Source organism: Taudactylus pleione, unplaced genomic scaffold, assembly GCF_031769625.1.
Source record: "Taudactylus pleione unplaced genomic scaffold, aTauple2 ptg000446l, whole genome shotgun sequence".
NCBI lineage: Eukaryota > Metazoa > Chordata > Amphibia > Anura > Myobatrachidae > Taudactylus > Taudactylus pleione.
The window spans coordinates 1,139,253-1,162,766 of NW_028284848.1; positions in this window are offsets into that span (position 1 = coordinate 1,139,253).

Below are 23,514 nucleotides of genomic sequence, written 5' to 3' on the forward strand. Positions count from 1 at the left end.
AGTGTCTGTGATGGAGGACCGATTGAGGAAATGGAAGCTGATGGCAGTGCTGATGGAGTGGAGTCAGGAGGAGTGCAATGCCAATCAGGGGAGTGACTGACCAATTTTAGTATTGTAATTGTTATGTTATTTGGGAAGAATACTTCCAGAAGTTATGACCCTCACACAAGTTGAAATGCTTAGTATACATAAAAACATACCATCACCATATCTTCACACGCAATATGAACACAGAGGCAAAAGAAACATGATACCTGGTGATGTGCATAAAGCCACTCAGTTAATCAGTGAGACAACTGGCTTTCAAGTTTTAGTGGCACTGGATCCCACCAGGATCACTCAGGGAACACTAAATTTTAGATATATTCAGGAACTTGCTAAATTGATAGATAATATCACCGAGATGTACGATAACACATTCAGGTATACAGGGAGAGAATTGCAAGTGTACAAGAAAGAACTGGTGCAACACAGGCTAGTGTTGAATTATTTAACTGCTGTTACTGGAGGGTATTGCGTAACGTTTGCCACCCAATTTGGAGTAAAATGTTGCACCTATGTCACCAATGATACCAGCGATCCCAAGGAGGTGATAGACCGGAAGATGGATGAAATTCTGCAGCTAAAATGGGAATTTCGTAAGAACCATAATGCTTCAGTGGCTGAAGTAGGGGAAAAGATAGAAGGATGGGTGTCATGGCTGAACCCAGTGAAATGGTTCTCAGGTCTAGGGGAATGGGTCCAGGAAGTGATCGCCAGCATAGGCAAATTCTTGATCCTTATACTGATTGTCATCATAATAATTGGCATATGCGTCCGGTGTGTTCCTACTGTGTTGAAGTGTGGAAAATGTAAAAATAGAGTAAAACGAAAGAATGAAATCATGATGGTGGCCAGTATGAATACCGAGGTAAATACAGAACTGCATTACAACCCTGAGCTAGGAAACACCATCATTTAATGTATTATTTTTAGCCATGCATAGAATGTATTAATGAAATGTTATTTTTAAAACACCTGCTTTTATAAGACTGGTGCATCCCCACACCTTTCACATGATCTTCCAAGATCCGCGGTGTGCGTATAATAGTAGTTTTATTTTCCCCACCCAGAGACACATTATTGATGGATTAAGAACCACCTTGTGCCATCCCATAATAACACAAAATAATATGTAAATGTAAGCCTAAATTAAATTCTAATAGCAGATTGTGATAGCATGTTGTTCACTATCAAAGGGTGGACTGTCAAAGCTGGATAATTGGCTGAGACAAGATCAGTTTAAAATTGAAGCGTGCACGACGCCATCTTGCGAATGGCAGCTAGACTCCATTTTAGAAACCAGAATCTGCAAGATGCCATTTTGCGACCAGCGTCACTTTAAGTTATAACTCACGAGCTAAGAACAGATGGCAATGTTTATGATAATCTACCAAGGGCAACTAGAAGAACAGCCTCTTGAGAAAAAGTAAATAGAATAGACAATGCACCAGAAACTTTGAGTGTTTTACATACAAATTGGGAATCCCTGTATGCAGACAAGTATAGTTGTGGCAATTGTAATATAATCCAGGCAATTGATCTACACAATTGGATTTGTCTGAATCCTAAACAGGTTTTAGTTTCACACCCAGACAGAATGACCCTAGCTTCACAGCTGGAGGTAACACATTTGCATTGCAGTCTGAGACTGTGAGTGAGGAATGATATGTGTGTGTATGTATGTATATATATATATATATAAATATGTTAAGTCCATCATAGATGGAGTCTCATGCATAAACACCGCACATTACACACAATTGAGCTGCTAACATGACGCCCAGTAGCGAATGCACATTTATTAGCATCGTGCGATTGCATCTTTAACCATTTCACATACACACATTATGCTTAAGATCCTGTATGAAAACACCGTTTAGTAGCTAACTGCGCACGCATCTGTCCCCAGTTAACTAGCGTCTTCATATCAAACCCTGTACACTCACACATTACATATTCACTTACAAGGTTCCATAAGTTTTAAGGTAGATTTAAGTTTGTTCAGTTAATATAAACGCTGTGAAATAAAGATATTTGGTAACTAAGGTATTATACATGCTAAACAAGCCATGTTTGGTTTTGTACTGATGCGTACTCTTTCCACAGTATTCCGATGTAATCGGTGGGGAGATCGCATCATGCATTCTCGAGTTATGGACCGCAGAGACTTCAAGCAACAAAATGTATTAACTGTTAGGATGTTACAGGGGGCGGGAGGGGAGAGACCCCCAGTTGTTAGAGGCTGGGTGAGTCTATTTGAACCAGCCTGTTAAATGCTCCATAACAGATGGATTCCCCTTGGGAACCAATAGCATCAGCAACAAACGTCTCTATTGTTTTGTCTATTCCTGGGGGGGTATAAATATGTGTGCTCCAACACTGGGTCTTTAGTCTTCTTGCTGAATGCTGACTGAGGGGTTTCTTGCTGATGCCTAACATCTGGTACCGGAAGCGCTGCATATGTATACTGTACTTGGGTCTGTATAATTCCTTTGCGCCTAAATTGTGTCTGGATCAATTGCGTGTAACTGACTGTACTTTTACTTGAATAATACTTGTGCTTTGGAACCACAGATTCCAGGTCTAAGTCTTTATTTACTGTATGACTGCGTACGCAAATTAGCGTCATCCATAGAAGGTATAGGCAGGATATTAGAAGGTATAGGAAGGTGTGTATAGAGGTTCAATTTTAATATCATCAGATAGAGGGTCTGATCCAATATCAGCAACTTTTATTCCACTCAGTAATAAACTTTTGTTATTGTGCATACACATTTTCCAACACTGTACTTTCACTTGCATTTCTGCAAATCTCTCTCCTTCATACTTCATTCCTACTTCCAGTTTCCCTCCCCCTATTTACCTCAGCCACACTATGGGGGTCATTCAGACCCACTCATGAGCGGCAGTACGCTTGCAAGTGGGTCGATGTTCCCCACTGCGCATGCGCATGATGGAGGGAGCTCCGTCGTGCGCATGCGCGAGACCCAACGAGCAACGGGCTTTCCAAGGCTCCGGGTCTCGCACCAAAGGGGGCGTGCTGTCGATGTTGATTGACAGCACGCCCCTTTGGTGGGCGTGCTGGGGGCGTGCCTGCCAGACGGAGGCGTTCCCATGGGAACGCCTACCGTCCGAAGCCGGCCCCACTGACATCACTAGTGATGTCAGTGGGAGTGATTTTGGCTCTGATAGAGCCAAAATCACTCCAGGGCTTGCGGCAGGGAGACCCTACCGCAGGGTCTCTGTCGCAAGTCCGATGGTCGCGATGGTCAAGACCATCGTGACCATCTTTTTGGCCGCTCGCATATGCTGTGGGTGGTCACCACAGCTATGCGAGCGGCCAGGAGCCCGCTCCATTTTCATGGAGGAGGGCCCTGATTCAGAGCGAGCGCTCTGGTCAGAGCGTCCGGCTCTGAATCAGGCCCTATGACCATGTTTTTTTCTACTCCCCCTCCACTCAGTGTCTACCTAATCCTCTATTCTGCCCCCAGCTTCCACCTTTATCCTTCCTTCCTTTCTTGTCTCCTTCTCCTCTCTTTCTCTACCCTTCTGTTTGCCTTCCTCCCCCACCTCTCCCATTACTCCACTTTCATTCTCTTCTACCCCACAACCATGGTCCTACTACCCCTCCGCTAATCCCTCCTCCCACCCTCCTCTCCCTGTTACGTCATCCCACCTCCATCCACATTTCATTAAACTCCCTCCCTGCCCACCTCATACAGGTTCTCTTCCTAGCACTAGACCTGCACAATTGCTGCACTCCAATCATGTCGTTCCCCAAATAAATCTCACCTCCTCTGTACAGCAACCCTGATAATCTCATTCACATCTCTCCAAAAATTCTGTCCCTCTATCCTGTGCCCTTTGGAATGCCAGTTTGGTCTGTAATAAACTGGTTCCACCCATGACCATTTTATCTCCAACTCCTTGAATCTCCTAGTCATTACTGAAACCTGGATTTCAACCTCTGACACCACTTCTGCAGATTTCTCCTCTGGGAGCCTCACCTCTCACACCCCTCGGCCTAGGGGTCGCCATGGTGGTGGTATTGGGGTTCTTCTATCCCCTGGTTACTACTACCAACTCATACCCTCAGAACCATCCCTTACCTTCTCCCCATTTGAAGACACACTTCTTCTAACCAGTACACCTTTGAGTAGCTGTCATTTACTATCCCCCTTGACAACTTTGCTGAGACTATCAACACCATGTATTTATTCCAGTGATCACTACTCACCCCTGCAGATTTACTCCTCAACCCTGGAATTCCAAATGCACGAGATACATTATCTGCAAAAGTGTTCACGAACCGCCGAGCGACAGTGAAGAAAATCCAGCTCTAATGAAAACTTCCTCCATTTCAAATGTATGCTCTCATCTTAAAGTGCTTCCCCTTCCCTCTCTAAACTGTCATATTTTAAAAACCTATCTCCTCCTAGTCCCCAAACCCCCGGCGTCTCTTCACCACTTTCCCTACTCTGCCCACCCCCTCCTTACCACTCCTCCTCGCTCCCTGTCCTTGACTTTGCCACCTACTTTACATCTACAATTGAGGAAGTCCTGGCCCTCATCCGGTCCTCCCCCTGTTCCACCTCCCTCCTTGACCCTATCCCTTCCCACCTCCTCTGCTACCTTTCTCCTTCTGCCTGTTCCCATCTTGCCCACCTCCTCAATGTCTCCCTCTCATCTGGCACTGTCTTCTGCATTCAAACATGCCCTTGTCTCCCCCATTTTTAAAAAACCTATCCTTGATCCTAACACCCTCTAACCACCGATCCATTTCTCTCCTCCCTTTTGTCTCCAAACTTCTTGGGGGAAATTTACTAAGCTCTGTGTTTGCCAAGATTGCAAACACAGGAGTATTTTGCCATTTTTACAAACACGGGAATTTACTAAGGAAAAAACGGGTGTATTCTTTGTATTTTTAGAGGTGAACATGGGCGAATCCAAAGTTAAAATGCACCCATATAGTCTAGAGCTCTTCCCTGCACCTCTGGGCGGTGGGTGCAGGGGTAATAGTGGGAATAATAGGATGTCTACTATTTCTTTATACAGTGGGACTACAGGTGCCAGCATGCCTGCCCTTTGGCACTTGTGGAACTACAAGTGCCAGCAGGTGGCCGGCACTCGTAAGCCCACTGTAAATAAATAGGTAAAAACACTGGGGCTGATTCAGAGCCGCTCGTAAGCGGCCGCTCGTTCGCTATGAGCAATGTTCGCACAACTGCGCATGCATATGGGTCTTAATGCGCATGCGCAAACCAGTCATTGCGGTCGGAAATCGAGCGCTTGCAAAACAGCGAGGGGCTGCTAATTTGATTGACAGAATGTACCGTTTGTGGGTGGTAACAGGGGAAGGTGCTTGAAAACGGGGGAGTGGAGATCCGAATGCAGGCGTGCCTAACGGTAAAAAGGGCGTTTAATGGGAGTGCATAATTAGTAAAGGAGCATCATCGACCACATCACTTGGTTGTCTTTTAGCCTGAACTGCTCGCAGTGATTGCGGTAGGAAAAACCTACCACAAGCCCTGCGAGCAGTTCATTTGCCTTTCGATGTACCCGATTAATCAAATAAATACCGGAGATGACGTGTGATGCGAACGGCAAAGGGGCATCTTTACAAAATAGCGAGCGCATATTTCGTTCGCTCGCTCAGACATAGAGGCGTCAACAAACTGCAATGAGTGAGCGCTCAATATAAATAGCCGGCCCCTTTTTTGGAACGACAGTACACACACACACACACACACACACAGACACACATGGTACATAGTAAAATTTTATTACACACTAAACACACACACACATACTTACCTTCTCCCCGGTAATGAGTCCCCTTCTCCAGTCGTAATCCAAATGTTTCCCTCAAAAAAAATAAAAAAAATACTCACCTACCTCCTGGCGCAGGTCAATCCTCTTCTCCAGTAGAGTCCCGGGCATGGCAAAAAAAAATCACTAACGCGACCACGGACACTAAAGAGATGGATGTGGAAACACATACTGTACATCTCTTACGCGGTAAATGATGGAGATCTGATGGTTTCCGTCATTTGCCGGGCCATCAGCCAATCAGAGGCCACTCTAGAGTAAGTGGCCGTTGATTGGCTGTGAGCTGCATGGAACAGCCATGCGTGCCAATGATGGAAACCACAAAGGCTCCATTAATATCATCTCTATGCTGTTGATACTCTGATCTACCTTTCCTCCCCTGACCTCTCCTCACTCGTATCTCACTCTGTCTCTCTGCTATCTCATCCTGGATGTCCCAGCACTAGCTGATCATCTTCCCACCGTCCCACATAACCTCACTTCCCACAATATCATTATCAATTGATGGCACAACTATCTCCTCTAGCCCCAAAGTGCACTGTCTTGGAGTTATCCTGGACTACTCCCTCTCCTTCAAACCACACATTGAGCACCTCTCGCAGTCGTGCCATTTCCATCAGATCAGACCCTTTCTCTTCCAGGATCAGGGGCGTATCTATAATGGGTGCAGGGGGTGTGGTGCACCGCACACCCTGCACCTATATTATCTAAAACTTACCTCTGCGAGGTCCCACATCGGGTTTCTCAGCGCTGCTCAAAACACCGGAAAATGGCCGCCGCTGCCATTTTTCTGGCGTTTTTTGCATGCGCTTTGAGGAAATCGCAGAGAAAATGGTGGTCGCACCATTTCCCCGGCGATCTGCGTATGCGCAGTAGACTCTGGGCACACTCTAGTGCCCAGAGTCTACTGATTCTGCGGTGGCCAGCCAGCCGCGCCAGTAGGCTGAAGGCCGCCGGGGTGAGAGGGAGGGGCGTGACAGGGGATGCACGTGGGCCCCCTCCTCTCTAAAGACACCCCTGCCCAGGATGCTACTAAAACCCTTATCCACTCACTGGTCATCCACAGATTGGACTACTGTAACCTTCTATCTGGCCTCTCTGACTCCTACCTCTCCCCACTCCAATCTGTCTTCAATGCTGCTGCTCGGCTCATCTTTCTCTCCAAACATTCTACATCTGCCTCCCCACTACTACAAGCCCTCCACTGGCTCCTTTTCACCTTCAGAACCCAATTCAAGGTTCTTACACTCACAAAGCCCTCACCCAATATTCTCCCATTTACATTTCTGACCTCAACTCCCTTCACACTCCCGTCCGCAATCTTCACTCGACAAATGTACAACACCTCTCCTGCCAACTGATTATTTCTTCCCAGGACCTCCTCCAAGATTTTACCTGTGCTGCTCCCTACCTAACTTCAAATCTTCAAATGGGCTCTCAAGACCCACTACTTCATGAAAGCCTTCCATTGCTTATCCTTACCTGGAGCATAACTCCCAACATGACCATCTCCAGGAGGGACACAATGCTCTGGTCCTTGATTTCACTGGTAATTTATGATTGGTGGAGGATCCATAGGTGGGGCTGCAGTACAGTCCAAAATTCAAATAGGGGAGTCGCACCGACTGCCAGTGAATCCCAGCCAATGATGTTTGGCAGCGTGTGAAATGACAGTTGGTGTGACTCCCCTATTTTAATTTTGAACTGCGCTGCAGCCCCGCCTCTCACCAGGGAAGTTCAGGACCAGAGCATTGTGTCCCTCCTGGAGAGGGTCATGTTGGGAGGTATGCTGGAGGTACATGCTCCATCCTCCCTGTCTAACCCATCTGTGTCTTGCCTGTTTGTCTGCCCCTCCTCTTTAGACTGTAAGCTTTCACCAGCAGGGCTCTCTTCCCTCTTGTGCTTCTCTTTACTTATACTTTCATTTACTCGTCACTCCCCACTAGGACACCTAACACTTGATTGCTTATCCCCTGTTGCTTATTTGAGTGTTATGATCACTAATGCTGCTATGTGTACAGACCGTGTTCTTGTCCTGCAATTCACTGTAAGTCACTGGTTTCTTGTTCACTTATTTGGTTATGTACTTTGTAAGGAGCTGCAGAACATTTGTTGTGCCATATAAATAAAGGATAATAATAATAATCATGATAGAGTAGCCCATAAGCTACTATAGGTTAACGCCATCTTCAAATCTGACTGCATAGTAGCCTATGGGGGCTGCTTCGTGGTCAGAAATGAAGAGACTGTGGCAGATATCTTAAATCCAAAGGATCCTCCATATTTACATAGCATTAGCCATTGTAGTCTATGGGCTACACATCACAAAAGTTTCTGGGAGATGGATCCATAGGATCCCTTCCCAGTATTCTCTTCAACCACATGCATGGCACAGTAACACTAATAGACTGCCCAAGTGCAGTAGCATTAGCGATCACTTTCCTTCTTACATATCCCTAGTCTCTGGATGTCCGTAATGGCACATTCGGGTGATACTTCATTTGTTATTGCCATGATAATCAGCGATAAGATATTATAATAATTGACACAAAGTGCTGACATTTAGTAAATAAGCTCCAATAATTAATTTTCATTCACCTGTCAGATTAGCCATAAGGATTGAATTGCCACTTTTTTGCATGGGCTGGTAAATGAGTGAAACAACTTTCTATACAAAAAAAATTTTCCTTAAAAAACATCTCCAAAGCATTTAACTATGTGCAAACTTTAACTGTGTGTGTCTGTATGAAACATGCGCAATGAATGTTGTACCTAAAAACTGTGCTGATACTCCATTATAAGGAGTTGTAGGCAAACCTTTTACAGCAGCAAACATGGTCATCAGTAAGTTTCATCTTCAGCTGACATACAGTTTATCTCAGATGTGCACAATTACATAATGATGGCAATTACAGGCTATCACTGTACTGTAGGTAGGCTTAGTGTGTTTAGTAAATGACTGTGTTTGTGGCCAGATATACAGTAATGTGTTGAATACAGCACCAGCTTGGAGTACCTGGAACTAAAGCAATCTCTGTAATTATGTCTCCCTGGAAACTTTTCCATCCTGTAGAGAGAAACAGCTGAGCTCTGTTCCTTTATAACAGTCACCAAATTAGGGAAATGACTATATAAACATTTTGTACAATGAGCTGACAACTAGGGACACCAAATGCAAGATACCCGCTGCGCAACATATGACAAAAGTAGCTAGTTTCAATGAAAACACCGCTTGTCACTTATAGTTATTACAATGCAAAAACAATAGGCAGTAATCTGCAATTTCAAGTGCTGAAAAGATTAAAAAGAAAATAATATAATTGATTCCGGAATAAAGTAACAAAGCGATTTTTGTAAGCAGTATATGAAATAACAAAATAGACAAAAGGTCTTATTCAGTGTTGGATACAAACTACATCACAAATTGCATCTACAAAAGAGAGTTGGTCGTAGACGGAAGTTTGTGACTGCGGTTTCCTCCCATTATGTACCTGTGTTAAATGTGCCAGGAGGTGTGGTTCAACTGTGAGTACCAGGAAAGCTAAAAATCACAGTAAACAATGCATGCACCTTTCATTTAATGATCGTATAATGCAGGTAAGTACCAAAGTGTCTCAAAGTGCTAAGTGAAGCAGGTGCAAATATATAATTTTTATTTATTACAACATAAACATACTGTATATGGAGCCTTCCCCTACAGAATATATAGCATACTTTATTTGTGTGTAAAACCAGGATTAACTTATTTATATTTTGACTTTTAAACAATGTTGCAGCAGTTTCAATCTATTTGCAAAACAGAGGCCCTGATTCAGAGCCGGACGCCCTGACAGAGCACTCGCTCTGAATCAGGGCGTCTTTTTTTTTAAGGTAGCGGCCCCCTGGCCGCTCGCGTTGCTGTGGGTTGCCACCCACAGCTAATGCGAGCGGCCAGGATGATGGTCGCGATGGTCAAGACCATCGCGACCATCAGGCTTGCGACGAGACCCTTGTGGTAGGGTCTCATGGCCGCAAGCCCCAGAGAGCTTTCGGCTCAAACAGAGCCGAAACCTCTCCCACTGACATCACTTGTGATGTCAGTGGGGCCGCCCCCAAACGGTAGGTGTTCCCATGGGAACGCATCCGTCTGGGCAGCCACCCCACCCCGACCCGCCCACTAAAGGGGGCATGCTGTCACTCAACATCGACAGCACTCCCCCTTTGGTGCGAGACCCGGACTGATGGATTGCCCGTCGCTATCCGGGTCTCGCGCATGCGCACAACGGAGCCGGCTCCGTCGTGCGCATGCGCTCTGGGCCACCAACGACCCGGTTGCTTGCGCTCAGCGCTTGCGACCGATCTGAATCAGGCCCAGTGTTACAACAGTTTTAATATATTTGCATAAATGGATGTGTTTGAGATGTTTTTGTCCAATCAGATGCAGGTTTCATCTGTAATTATCATCAGTTTGCAACTTCCAGGTTCCTCCAGGCAAATGAAAATGAAACTGATGGCCATTTTACTCACAATTTGCTGCTACATGCCAACACTACAGTCTTAGGGGTATATTTATCAAAGTTTGTTTTTTACTTTCCTTTTGATGTTCGCTTTAGCTCACCTCAAATTGAATCAAATCGAAAGTACAAATCCCTCTTCAAATCCCACATTTACTAAAATTCGATTTTAGAAGCATTTTCTAAATCAAATTCAATTTGGTCCGTTTTTGAACAGTGATTTGCTGTTCGATTTTGCATGTTCGTGTACAAATCGAACAGCAAATCCCACTTCAAAACGAACTTTAAAGCCCCGACTGAATAGAACTGATTCATGCTTTCATTTTCAGCATGAGCAGTTCGTTTTGAGACAGATACATGCATACATCAGTGAGATGCATGCATGTATCTTACTGTAACTAGCGTAGAAAGAGTTAAAGTTTTAAAAAAAATTACGTGGGTCTCCCCCTAAAACTGAACCAGCCCTGGACTTCTCATAGCCAGTCTTGGTTGTGTAAGTACAGGGAAAAAATTGCGTAGGGTTCCACTGTACTTAGCACAACCAGCACTGGGCTCTGATCCGGTCCTGGTTCTGGAATTACAGGGGAAAAAATGCGTAGGGTTCCCCTGTAATTTCCATAACCAGCACCGGACCCTTTCTAGCGGGGGGCCTATGCCACCACCGGGGAGCCCTTTCACCGGGCTCCCAGCCAAAGCATCAGCCCTGACCGCTAGTCAGCCCAGGGCTATCCCTGCCACCCCTGGTCTGTGGGTGGCGGGTTGATAGTGTAGTGTAAAAAAAAGATAAGTGTAAACATTGTCTTTACAGTAGAACTGCAGGTCCCAGCAAGCCTCCCCGCATGCTGGTACTTGTAGAACCACAAGTACCAGCATGGAGGGCATTAAGGGCCCGCTGGTACCTGTAGTTCACCTGTAAAGAAATGTTTAAATAAACAAATACGCACACACCATGATAATAAAGTTTTAATACATACATATACACTCACACATACTCACCTACATTACCTAGACTGGTCCCCTTCTCCCTGTAGGCATCCATGGTCTTGGTAAAATAAAAAAAACGAGAAACGCGATCCACGCAACAGGCAACAACCACGATGGTTATTACCTCCCGAATGAAGAGTTCAGACGCAGCTACTACCTTTATAGAGCCGTATCTGAGCGTTCATTGGATGAGAGAGGTCAGCCCCCACCTCTTAGCCAATGAACAGCTCCCTCCATTGAAGTCAATGGAGAGCCACAGGGTTACTAAAGTTTATTCTGCAGTTCCCACCATTGACTTGAATATCTTTGGCCAAATATGTACTAAGGGCCTGATTCAGCTTCGGATGGAATTGTAAAGCTGCTCGCAAGCAGCTTTGCAATTCCGTCTGTGCAGATATGGTAATGCACAGGAGGCAACACGCCTCCTGCTGCATTACTTATCCGAGCTGCCTTGTCCGACGCAGCATCGGATAATCTGCGGAACATCGGCCGGTTAAGGTGACCCATGGGGTCAGGCAGCTGGCCACTGCAGATGAGAGGCTGAAGCCTTGAAATCTCCACCAGCCGATGGAGATCCTGGCTTCTTCCCTCCACCCCAACGGCTTAGTTTCGGGATAGGAGGCCATCGCCGCGACCTCCCCGCCCACAAATGGCAGCAGACTGTCAATCACCGACAGTCTGCTGCCAGTCTCCATGCGGGATCGCAGACCCGTTCTGTACATGAGCAGATTCCCGATCATCGGTGCACGCAGTGCACGCTGAATGCAGGACCTAAGAACCTTACTTAAAAAACATGTTAATTGTTGGAGTTTATTATAAATATTTTGATCATTTCAATTCTTACTGCTTATAGTGTACAACTGCATCTCCGCCCTTTTTTCTACTGTAGAACTACAGGTCTCAGCATGGTAGCACCTATTATTATGTTTAAGATTAGGATGTGCAGCCCAGTCCCCCCTTTTTCCTCTGTGTATGTGTGAACTTAAGGTACATTTGAAGGTGAGATTGTAATTGGTATGGGTCCTTTACATTGCAGTACACACATTTAAATAGGCTCTATTAAAGGTAAGTCCTAGATACATTTATTTAATGTGTCAGTATTAGGGATGTTAGGGACCCACCTTATGAGATTCACGTGACGTGGTAGGTGGGCAACCCTGTGCCAGAAAGAGCATTGGCACCCCCCTATATTTCATATAGGAACTTAACGCAACCCAAAAAGGGGCCCGGCCTCATGAGGAAGGGCCAGGGAACAGATAGGGGCGGACAGAAGATGTTGGGGATAAAATAAGAGGAAGCTACAAGTGAGAATGATAATAAATAGAAAATTGACAGGCCCAAATAGCGCCCCCTGCAGTGCACTGTGCCATGGCACTGGTCGCACTACCCTAGTTATGGCCCTGCTTAGGGGAAGCTTTACTAAAGTGAGAGTTTTTAGAAGTGGAGATTCTAGCATTTATCTAGAAGGTGCTAGTTAAATGTTAAACAGAAGCTGATTGGTTGCTATGGGCAACATCTCCATTTCTAAAAACTCTCACTTTAGTAAATATACCGATATATGATTATATTGTACAGTACACCTGCATCTCCCCCCTTTTTATACTAATACTTTATCAGAACAAAAGCCGTCAGTGACATCATTAGGGCTAGGGAATCAAAGCTAAATATAGAAAATTCTCAACAATTGATTATCATTAAGATTTGGCATATGGCAAGTTTAGTTAGTTATGGCTATTACATATTACCATAGAATAACAGTGCATTTTAATTTCTGGGTTTAATTGGTTTTAATGATTTCCATTGTTTTTCTTGTATCACATATGCTATGCTTAAGCCACTTAGGCTTGCGGTGAACAGATCCCCTTCTGATAGCTTTAATGGTCAAACTAATATTGGTTTTATAGACACAAACACTGAATATATATTATATGTATATACAGAACATAGGGCCTGATTCAGAGCCGTTCGCTATTTGCGGTCGTTCGTTAAAAAACAAGGGGTGGCTATTCAAATGAACCGTACGCACATTGCAGTCTGTTCACACCTCTAAGTCTGAACGAGCGAGCAAAACATACGCTCGTTTATTTGTTAAAAACGCCCCCTGGCCGCTCGCACCATACGTCATGTCCGCTATTTATTAGATTAATCGAGTACATCGACCAGTGTATGAACTGCTCGCTATTCTTGTGGTTGGTGTTTGCTACCACAAATTTGCGAGCAGTTCTGGCTCTAAAATAACCCTGTGACGTGGTCACTGACGCTGCTGTTTTAAATATACACACCCATAAAACGCCCGTTTTGACCTTTAAGCACGCCTGCGTTCGGATCTCCACTCCCCATTTTCAAGCACCTTCCCCTGTTACCACCCACATACGCCTCATTCTGTCACTCAAAATAGCAGGCACTCGCTATATAGCGTACAAACGATTTTCGGCCGCACTGACTGGTTCGCGCATGCGTACTAAAAACCGTACGCATGCGCAGATGTGCAAACATCGCTCGGAACGAGCGTACTGCCGCTAACGAGCGGCTCTGAATGAGGGCCATAATTTACAAATAGAACAGACAGTACATGAAGCAAACATTATTTATATACTGCTCTGAATGATAAATAAATCCCTCTGCCACTCAACAATGGGCGAGTAGAAGTCTATTCATGATGTTAATTATCGGGGCCACTCGGACCCCGATAATTAACATTCTAACTCGCCGCGGAATCCGGAGCAATTCAGCATTGCTTCGGCGCAGTGACAGCTGATGTGAAAATAAGCTGTCCCGCGTTCATTTTCACCTGCTTTTGTAAAAAATGAAGTAATGATGAAAAGGCCCCTATGTAACTTAGGACCTTATTCAGAGTCGGTCGCAAGCGCCGATGCGCTCGTAACCGACTTAATGGTTAGGCTTGCGCACGCGCAGCGGCCGCACTGCGTGTGCACAAGCCCCGAAGCGACAGAGAAACTCTGTCGCTCTGGAGCTCATTACCAAAGGGGCGGCTATCGATGTTGATCGACAGCTAGCCCCGTTTGGTAGGTGGGCCGGGGGGGGTGGTTACCAAAATGGAGGCATTCCATTACGAACACCTACCATTTTGTGGGCGGCCGCACTGACATCATCAGTGATGTCAGTGGGGAGCTTCCTGCTCCATCAGAGCAGAAAGCTCCCTTGGGCTTACAAGTGCCCAGACCCAACCTTAGGGTCTGGTCGTAAGCCCCGATGGTCGCGATGGTGATCACCATCGCGACCATCAACCTGGTCGGTTGTTAAGCTGTGGATGCTAACCCAGAGCTTAACAATCGACAAGGAGGCGGCCTTTCAGGATGCAAGCGGCCGCCCTGATTCAGCGCGACCGCTTGCAACTAACGACCGCCTCTGAATGAGGTCCTTACTGCTAAAATCTATGGCCCTCATTCAGAGCCGCTCGCTAGCGGCAGTACGCTCATTCCGAGCGATGTTCGCACATCTGCGCATGCGTACGGTTTTCAGTACGCATGCGCGAACCAGTCAGTGCGGCCGAAAATCGTTTGTACGCTATATAGCGAGTGCCTGCTATTTTGAGCGACAGAAAGAGGCGTATGTGGGTGGTAACAGGGGAAGGTGCTTGAAAACGGGGGAGTGGAATTCGAACGCAGGCGTGCTTAAAGGTCAAAACGGGCGTTTTAAGGGAGTGCATAATTAATACAGCAGCGTCATTGACCACGTCACTTGTTTTTTTTTTAACTCAGAACTGCTCGCAAAATAGCGGTTGAAAAAACCAACCACAAGAATAGCGAGCAGTTCATACGCTGTACGATGTACTCGATTAATCTAATAAATAGCGTACATGACGTATGGTGCGAGCGGCCAGGGGGCGTTTTTATCAAATAAACGAGCGTATGTTTTGCTCGCTCGTTCAGACTTAGAGGTGTGAACAGACTGCAATGTGCGAACGGATCATTTGAATAGCCACCCCTTGTTTTTGAACGAACGACCGCAAATAGCGAACGGCTCTGAATGAGGGCCTATGTCTTTCTGTACATGTGTTGCAGCATCATCTGGACAGCCTGAAGAGATGCATGTGATTATCTTTAGAGTCTTCCTCAGATTCCTAGAACTCAAAGTCTCCTTAATGGTGCGTACACATGGTACGACTTTCATGAACAATAACGATATCGTTCATATCGTTATCGTTCATATCGTTCACTTATTTGCAGTTACCAAGCTACCAACGATGCACGTTCCCGCATGGGCGATAAAGATATCTTTCATCGTCCATACATGCAGGCCAACTTGGACGATATAGTCAACTTTGCCTGTTCAGAGATGTGGCAGGATGACTTCACTGAAAGATATCTTTCAAGTCGTTGATGGTACAGATCGTACCATGTGTATGCACCATTACACTCCACAAACCTCATCAGATACTACTGAATTGTCTTCATTATCGGTACATGTGCATAATGAATGGTATGCACTGTGCTCTGGGCCTGATTCAGAGCCGCTTGTAAGCGGCCGCTGGTTCGCTCCGAGCGATGTTCGCACATCTGCGCATGCGTATGGGTCGTAATGCGCATGCGCCAACCAGTCAGTGCGGTCGGAAAACGTGTGTTTTCAAAATAGCGATTGTCTGCTAATTTGAGTGACAGGATGAGGCGTTTGTGGGTGGTAACAGGGGAAGGTGCTTGAAAACGGGGAGTGGAGATCCGAATGCTGGCGTGCCAAACGGTCAAAACGGGCGTTTTAAGGGTGTGCATAATTAACAAAGCAGCGTCATCGGCCACGTCACTTGGTTGTCTCTTAGCCTGAACTGTTCGCATGATTGCGGTAGGAAACTCCAACCACAAGCACTGCGAGCAGTTCAGATGCTTTTCGATGTACTTGATTAATCTAATAAATAGCGGAGATGACGTATGATGCGAACAGCCAGGGGGCGTTTTCACAAAATAGCGACCGCATATTTCGTTCGCTCGCTCAGACATAGAGGCGTCAACAGACTGCAAAGAGCGAGCATTCTATTTACATATCCGGCTCCTTTTTCTGAACGAGCGAGCGCAAATAGCGTCTGGCTCTGAATCAGGCCCTCTGTGTCTTCCAGCATTACAGGTCCTGTTTCTCATACTATTTTTAATCAGTGAGTCTGGACTATTGGATGTTTTTGGGCACCTGTAATCCCCCCGTGCTTGCACTAAGGGTTGTTGGGTTATGAAAAACTGCAATAGAACAAAACATTTATTTTAAATAAGATTATGAAGCTTCCACATGAACAAGTACTAATCACTTTAATTCAATTCATGTTTTTATTAGTAAATGGTATTCTCATTCCTGCCATTTTATTATTATCTTGCTCTCTTAATTTCCTGCCGCCTCCTACACACTGGCATCACACTCGTCTCCTGATTGGCATCATATGATCACGTTCTTAGTAAACTATGTTGACAATGCTGGTGTAATACCTGATGTAAAAGATCCAATCTCCTCTTTATTTGATTGAATCAGCCTGTCACGGGAACAAGATTTTGAAAGGTTCTAAAATCTAATAAAGTCCTGCACCTTACAAATACTTTTATGTCGCATGAACTTATTTTTTGTCATATTAGTTACATGCACTAAAGAATGTAAGTAATTCATGCCTCATACTGTAACTCAACGATGTAACTAATTCCTTTGTGAATTTGCAGGCTGAATATACATGTAGACAAAAATACCATGCATACCATTGCACACGAGTTCCAATTGGCGGTTTTGACAAGAATACTTCCTAGGGAGGCCCATGCACTTGTAGTTCTACAGAAACAACAAATGTTTTTATCAGGACGACAATGCCATCTGTCATGTTTGCAGGGCAACGCTGGACTGGCATATAGAAAATATGGTAACCCGGATATACTGGTCAGCTCAGAGTCCAGATATTAACCCTATTGAGAACCTCTGGGATGAATTGGAGCGACGGGTGCATTCTAGGCCGTTCGACCTTCTTCACTGTCACCTGTTTGGTCACTATACTTATGGCGGAATGGCTAAACATACTTACCTGCTGTTATCCAGGAACTTGTGGACAAGAAGGGTGTTTGCAGTAATCACTGCACGTGGTGGCCCTACAAAGTACTGATGTCAATAAATCGCCTTGATCTATTTGCTGTCAGTGTCCAATCACTTTTGTTAACAATTACATAGTGTAAAGTACGTTAAGTGAACACTAGCGTAGACATTTTTTAGGTTCCTTAAGTAAATAATAGTGAAAAAAGTGATAATGTTGCAAAAAACACTCCTGATAATAGCAGGTGGCAGCAGTTTTCCAATGATCCGTGAGGCAAATGGGCAAATAGGGTGCTGAAATAAAAATAAGAGACGTGCGCCTAATAGTGTAGTAATTAAGATAAAGTAATTAGTGCTCAAATGGTAAGTATTGTGCGTACCAAAAATAAAATTTTATAATGCTTATCTGATATCCAGGCAACACTCCTACTGTCAGGATCCACGTGGCAACAGTGTATTAAGGATATTAATCCCAGGGGTGATGTTCCTTGAATAAACCTTAAAAAAGGGACATGATACATGGTACAAAACCCTCGACCAGGACGGATCAGCTAAACTAAACTGCGGTGGGGAGGAGGGTTAGGTTTTAGGGCTCCCGGGGGGACTTAGGTTAAGGCACCCCACCTAAGGGGGTTAGGTTTAGGCTAGGGGAAGGGGGGGTTAGGGTTAGGCACCCCCAGGGGGGGTTAGGAACCCCCCTCCTGCAGACTTAGATTTAGGCTACGGGGACGGGGGGGAGTTAGGTTTAGGAACTTAGATGGGGGTTAGGGTTAGGCACTAGGGGAGGAGGTTAGGCACCCCTAAAAGAGGGTTAGGATTAGGCGTAGAATAGGGTTAGTTATACTTACCTTTTTAGCTGTCGGAATCTTCACCCCTGCCGGGCTTCCGCTGTCGGGAATGCGGCTGGCAGCATTACATACTGATTCCGTGCGCACCACCTTGCACCCGTGTGGGACTCTAGGTGCACTTGATGAAATTGGGTGCACAGCAGATACAAAGTTTCCTTTGCACTGCCTGCACTTCCACTGTGTACATATTATCATTTAATGTAGGTGAAATGTATCTGTCAATTAACAATAATTTTACAATAAAAATGAATTAAACATGAATGGAATTTGGAAGCAATTCCTGCTACTTTGAGCATGGCGAGGATATTTTCAGACAACATGAATAAAACAATCCTGGATTCCCACCATTAAGGATAACACCCAACCAGGCTATAGTATTATTATTGTCATTAACAGTTTTGTCATTTAAAGTGTTAATTTTTTCAGAAGCATCTTTTAAATATTGCAACTTACCATGTAAATGTTTCCTACACGATTTAGTCATGATAACCTTGGTAACCAATGATTAGACAATAGAAGCTAATTAGAAAATATATGCTGCTCCCTGGTTGTCCTGGGCAGAGACAATGTTCTCTGTAAATTTCAAATTTGTGAGCAGAAATCTGTGGATGGATGAATAGCGTACAACGGAACGATGGGGTGGTGCTCATAGGTAGTCATTTAGAAGCACAAAATCCTGCTCCTCAGCATAAAACCAGCTTTGGTCCTGCACCTGGGTCTGTGTCTAGATTTTATGGCACATTGCTTTGCAGAGCAATATGGCGGAGGGGTACTGCAGGCAGAGGGGCGGCGTTAGAGGGACGGTATTGATTGACATGAAGTGCAGTTTGTGGGTGGTGACGGGGGGTGGTCGGGCAAACTCAGGCATTCCTGTGCGCTGGGACGCCGTTATAGGGGCGTGCGTAATTAAGGCAGTGTGGCGGCATACGCAGCCATACCGTAAGCTGTACACAGGAAGTTGCCAAGATCCTGTGTGAGGTCAGGTCAACCACTTTTATGCTAATGGTCCGATGGTTCTCGATGTTACCGATGTTTACGCTATCTTGCGTGCTGATCAGACTGTGAGTAAAGGGAGATGGGTGGCTTACTATGGTGCTGGGCGTCTGCATCTTGTGCTGTGGTCTCCGTGCGTATGCATTTATTAACATATTCTCGCAGCGGACGAGTGTGTGCGTCTGCATCCGTGCGTTCCTTGCTGAATCAGGCCCTCAGTGTGAATGGTAATCTTTGTTATTGATTATAGGCAAAGCCTCTATATTGAAAAATAAAATGCAAGTTGGGAACAAAGTACGTACTAGTAGGGAAAAAAGTGCAACAGTTCTCTAGCAGCTTGTTAAAGTTGTATATACAGTACCTATATTAAAATGTCATCCCTCATTCTCCCTCCAGCTATATTCATTTTGTGTTCTGTGACCTGCACTGTATTGAAGAAAGCCTCAGTTTTTGTTCCCTGTGAGGGGCCAATTGGTAATATTTTTAATTTGGAGACCAATGTGTAATATTTTTAATTTGGAGGCCAATGTGTGATTTCGGCAGGACAGTCCACACACCCCTTGCTGTGAGGTCATGTCCCCTTTTCGCATACCACGTCCCCTTTTCCTGGCTCGTGCCTACACCACAAGCAATTGTACCTACTCGGCAGTTCATTAAAGATTTTTAGCTTTATAAGTAGATCACCGAGTTCAAAAGTTGGCCACCCCAATGTATACTTAAAGGCCAAGTTTGGTCCATAGGGTTCAGATTAGGTCCCCATTGTTAATAATGGGAACTGCGATCTGCAGCGCTAATTACCCTACTACAGAGGATTTATGTGAAATCTCCTGTGTTAGGCCATTAGTACATAGTAACAATTCATAAAATTATGCAGAAACTAACATTTCTACATCATTTTATGAAACAAACGCACACCTGATGGTTTACGTACATCTTTGATGGTGTGAGATCTGCCCTTGCGCACATGCTAGGCTGCACATATGCAGATCTTGTTCTTGGAGATTGCACACAGTGGCCCTGATTCAGAGACGGACGCTCTGAAAGAGCGCTCGCTCTGAATCTGGGCTTTTTTTTTTTTATTTTGTGCGGCCTTCTGGCCGCTCGCATAGCTGTGGGTGACCACCCACAGCTATTGCGAGCGGCCAGGCAGATGGTCGCGATGGTCAAGACCATCGCGACCATCGGGCTTGCGACGAGACCCTTGTGGTAGGGTCTCGTGGCCACAAGCACCAGAGAGCTTCTGGCTCTAATAGAGCCTGAAGCTCTCTCACTGACATCACTGGCGATGTTAGTGGGGCCGACCACAAACGGCAGGCGTTCGCTTGGGAACGCCTCCGTTTGTGAAGCCACCCCCCCACCACGCCTACAAAATGGGGCGAGCTGTCGATCAACATTGACAGCCGCCCCTTTTGTAGTGAGCCACGGAGCGAGAGATTTTCTCTCTCGCTCTGGGGCTTGTGCACGCGCAATGCGGCCGCTCAAGCGCTCGCGAGCGGGTCTGAATCAGGCCCTCTGCCCCTTAGCCACAGCATGATTAACATGCTGCGACTGTTTTTGGGCATGGACAGGGCGGCGATGGGCTGCATACTCGAAAAAGGGTGCGCTTTGGCCTCGTGTTCTATTCACGCCCAGGCCGGTGTTTGCGTATTCTGACACAGCTTAACTGGCACCGGCAGCGTCAAAACACCAGCCATCCTGAGGGTTACTCAGATGACCGATGTTGACGCAGATGATCCGATGGCTGCGTCCTTGGACACAACAGCGGATCAGAGAAGCCGGCAGAAGGCGTCTATTTATACGAGATGCCTCCTGTGCCATTAGCGTATTATTACACAGCCGCTGCGGACAAAGTAGCAGCGGCTGTGCAGAATCTGCTGCATTAGGAACAGCCCTGTTTATGAGTAATATTGGTCCTTCATTCACCACCTTTACTATCTATGAGGAATACATTTTTTTGAACCTCTAGGCAGCTCTCATGTGAAACTGAATTCACTGGCTGCAAGTCTGTGTCATATAAAAGATGTTCTGTAATTACATTTTGTGCAGGCACAAGCAGAAAACTGTAACATGTCAAACGGAAAAAACAGTAAACTCTCCGCTCACCATTATTTACAGTTTTGTGTTCGGCGCGGTGGTGCCAGGGATATTGATTGCTGCCCTGCTAAATTATAAATTGTGTTCATGACCAGGAAAACATTGATTACTGTACATTTAGGTAAAGTGATTTTTGTTAGTTAGCAATCCTTAATACCCTGCATCGCTTCTGGCTAATTTACATTAATTAATCAATATTTTATTATCAATATATTACAGGTATTATGTGTCAAATACATTAGTATTTCCAGCATCAATTAGCAGTGGAACAGAAACTTTTCTGTATAATCCTTTCAAAATAGCATGTTATATTAGTATTGTTAAGGGATTGGTATCCTATGTGTAGCCTGTGCAGGCCAATGGTATATACTATAATAGTGTCACACCCCGGCCCTTAAAAACCACTTTCTTATCTCTCCAGTGCCTGTCCAGGATAGCACTGAGGTCAGCTCGCGCTATGTATCACTCCCAAATAGCACAGAGGTCTGCTCATGCTGCACATCGCTCCCGGCTGGTACTGATGCCTGTCTGTGCTGCTCCTGTCCAGGGGCGCCGAGAGGGGGGGGAGAGGGTACTAATTACCTGGGCCGGGGCTTGCTGGAGGGGCCCGGCAGGGGCCTGGGTCCGGCACCGCTCCCCCGCCCTCTTACATCACAGCAGCCCAGCACACGCTGCTGTGTGCTGGGCTGCACTGGGAGACTGGTCGCGGCTGCTAAAGCAGCAGCTGGAGCATTCTACTATGCCAATGGGGGGAGCGATCACGCTGATCGTGCCCCCCATTGGCTGTGTGCCGGGCTGAGGGGCACACATCGCCCCCCTCCCTAGCGCTTTGCGGCACTGCAAACAAAAATTTAATATTTTTCATTGTAAGAGGGCGTGACCGCGCCTCCCGCAATTAGGCCACGCCCCCTGTTACCTGGGCCCGGCTGTTGGCAGCCCTGCTCCTGCCCTGTCCGCTCAGTGTCCTGTCACTGAGCATGGATATGGCTCTCCGCAGCTTCTTGCTCACAGCGTGTCTTCCCAGCATGATGGCACACAAACTGCATGCCAGGGTTCCCTCCTAAACCACAGTATGGGCACAGCCATATTTGACTCTGTCACCTGACGCTCTTCCTCCACTCAGAGCGCTGCTCCCAGACCAGCTGATCACAGCATCCAATCCCTGGGGATCCACCTCTATAAATTCCATTTCCTGACTGGCCTCTGTTGCCAGTACAACATTGCTTCTTGCTGAAGTTACAGCTCAGTGCTGAGCTCCCAGGTACTCTGTATCTGAACGGACCCAGGAGCTCATTCAGACCCTCTCGTTATGATGCGAATGCTCGTAGCTGACCGATAGTTGCGATCTGCACATGCGTATGCATCGCATTGAGCGTGCGTGAACCTCAGTGAAAGTACAGGTAGCGTACACTCACCCAGCATAGACAGCCCAGCAGAATGAGTGACAGGAGAGGCCGTTTGTGGGTGGTAACAGGGGCAGGCCACTAGTAACGGGGGAGTCGAGGTGAGAACTCAGGCGTGCCTGTGCATCTTAACTCCATTTCAGAGGCATGCATAATTAACAGGCAGCATCATTGTACACGTCACCTGGTTGAAATACACACTGAAGTGATCGCAGTGCTAGTGGCAGGGTATGGTCTACCTTAAGCTCTGCAATCGAATGCGATGGTGCTTGATGTACCAATGGTTACAAGCACTTCCAGGATATGACGTGTGCAAGTGGGCATCTTATGAATGACTGGTGGGCATCTGCATACACATAGTGATCACATGCCAAGACATAGTGGGCGTGCTAGTGCCTTGCAGTGCGATTGGCTGCCTTGCTGGGCGTACGCTGGATTTGCATATGCATGGAGCGAGCGTTTGCATCTAGCAAAAGGGTCTGAATGAGTCCGTTACATCCAGTTCCTAATTCTGGTAAATAAGTCACCTATAACATCTTGCACACCAGTCTGGATTTACCACTGAGACTTGGTCTTACAGCCACCATCAGTTCCAACCTATACCTCCAACCGTCGGTCTCATGCGATGCTTTCAACATTGGACTGATATCAATTAAGTTCATCAATCCATCAACATCAGTCCCAACCGATCAAGTTCATCAACTCATCAACATTGGACTCATATCAATTAAGTTCCTCAATTCATCAACATCGGTCCCAACCAATCAAGTTCATCATTTCATCAACATCGGTCTCTTATTAATTAAGTTCATCAAT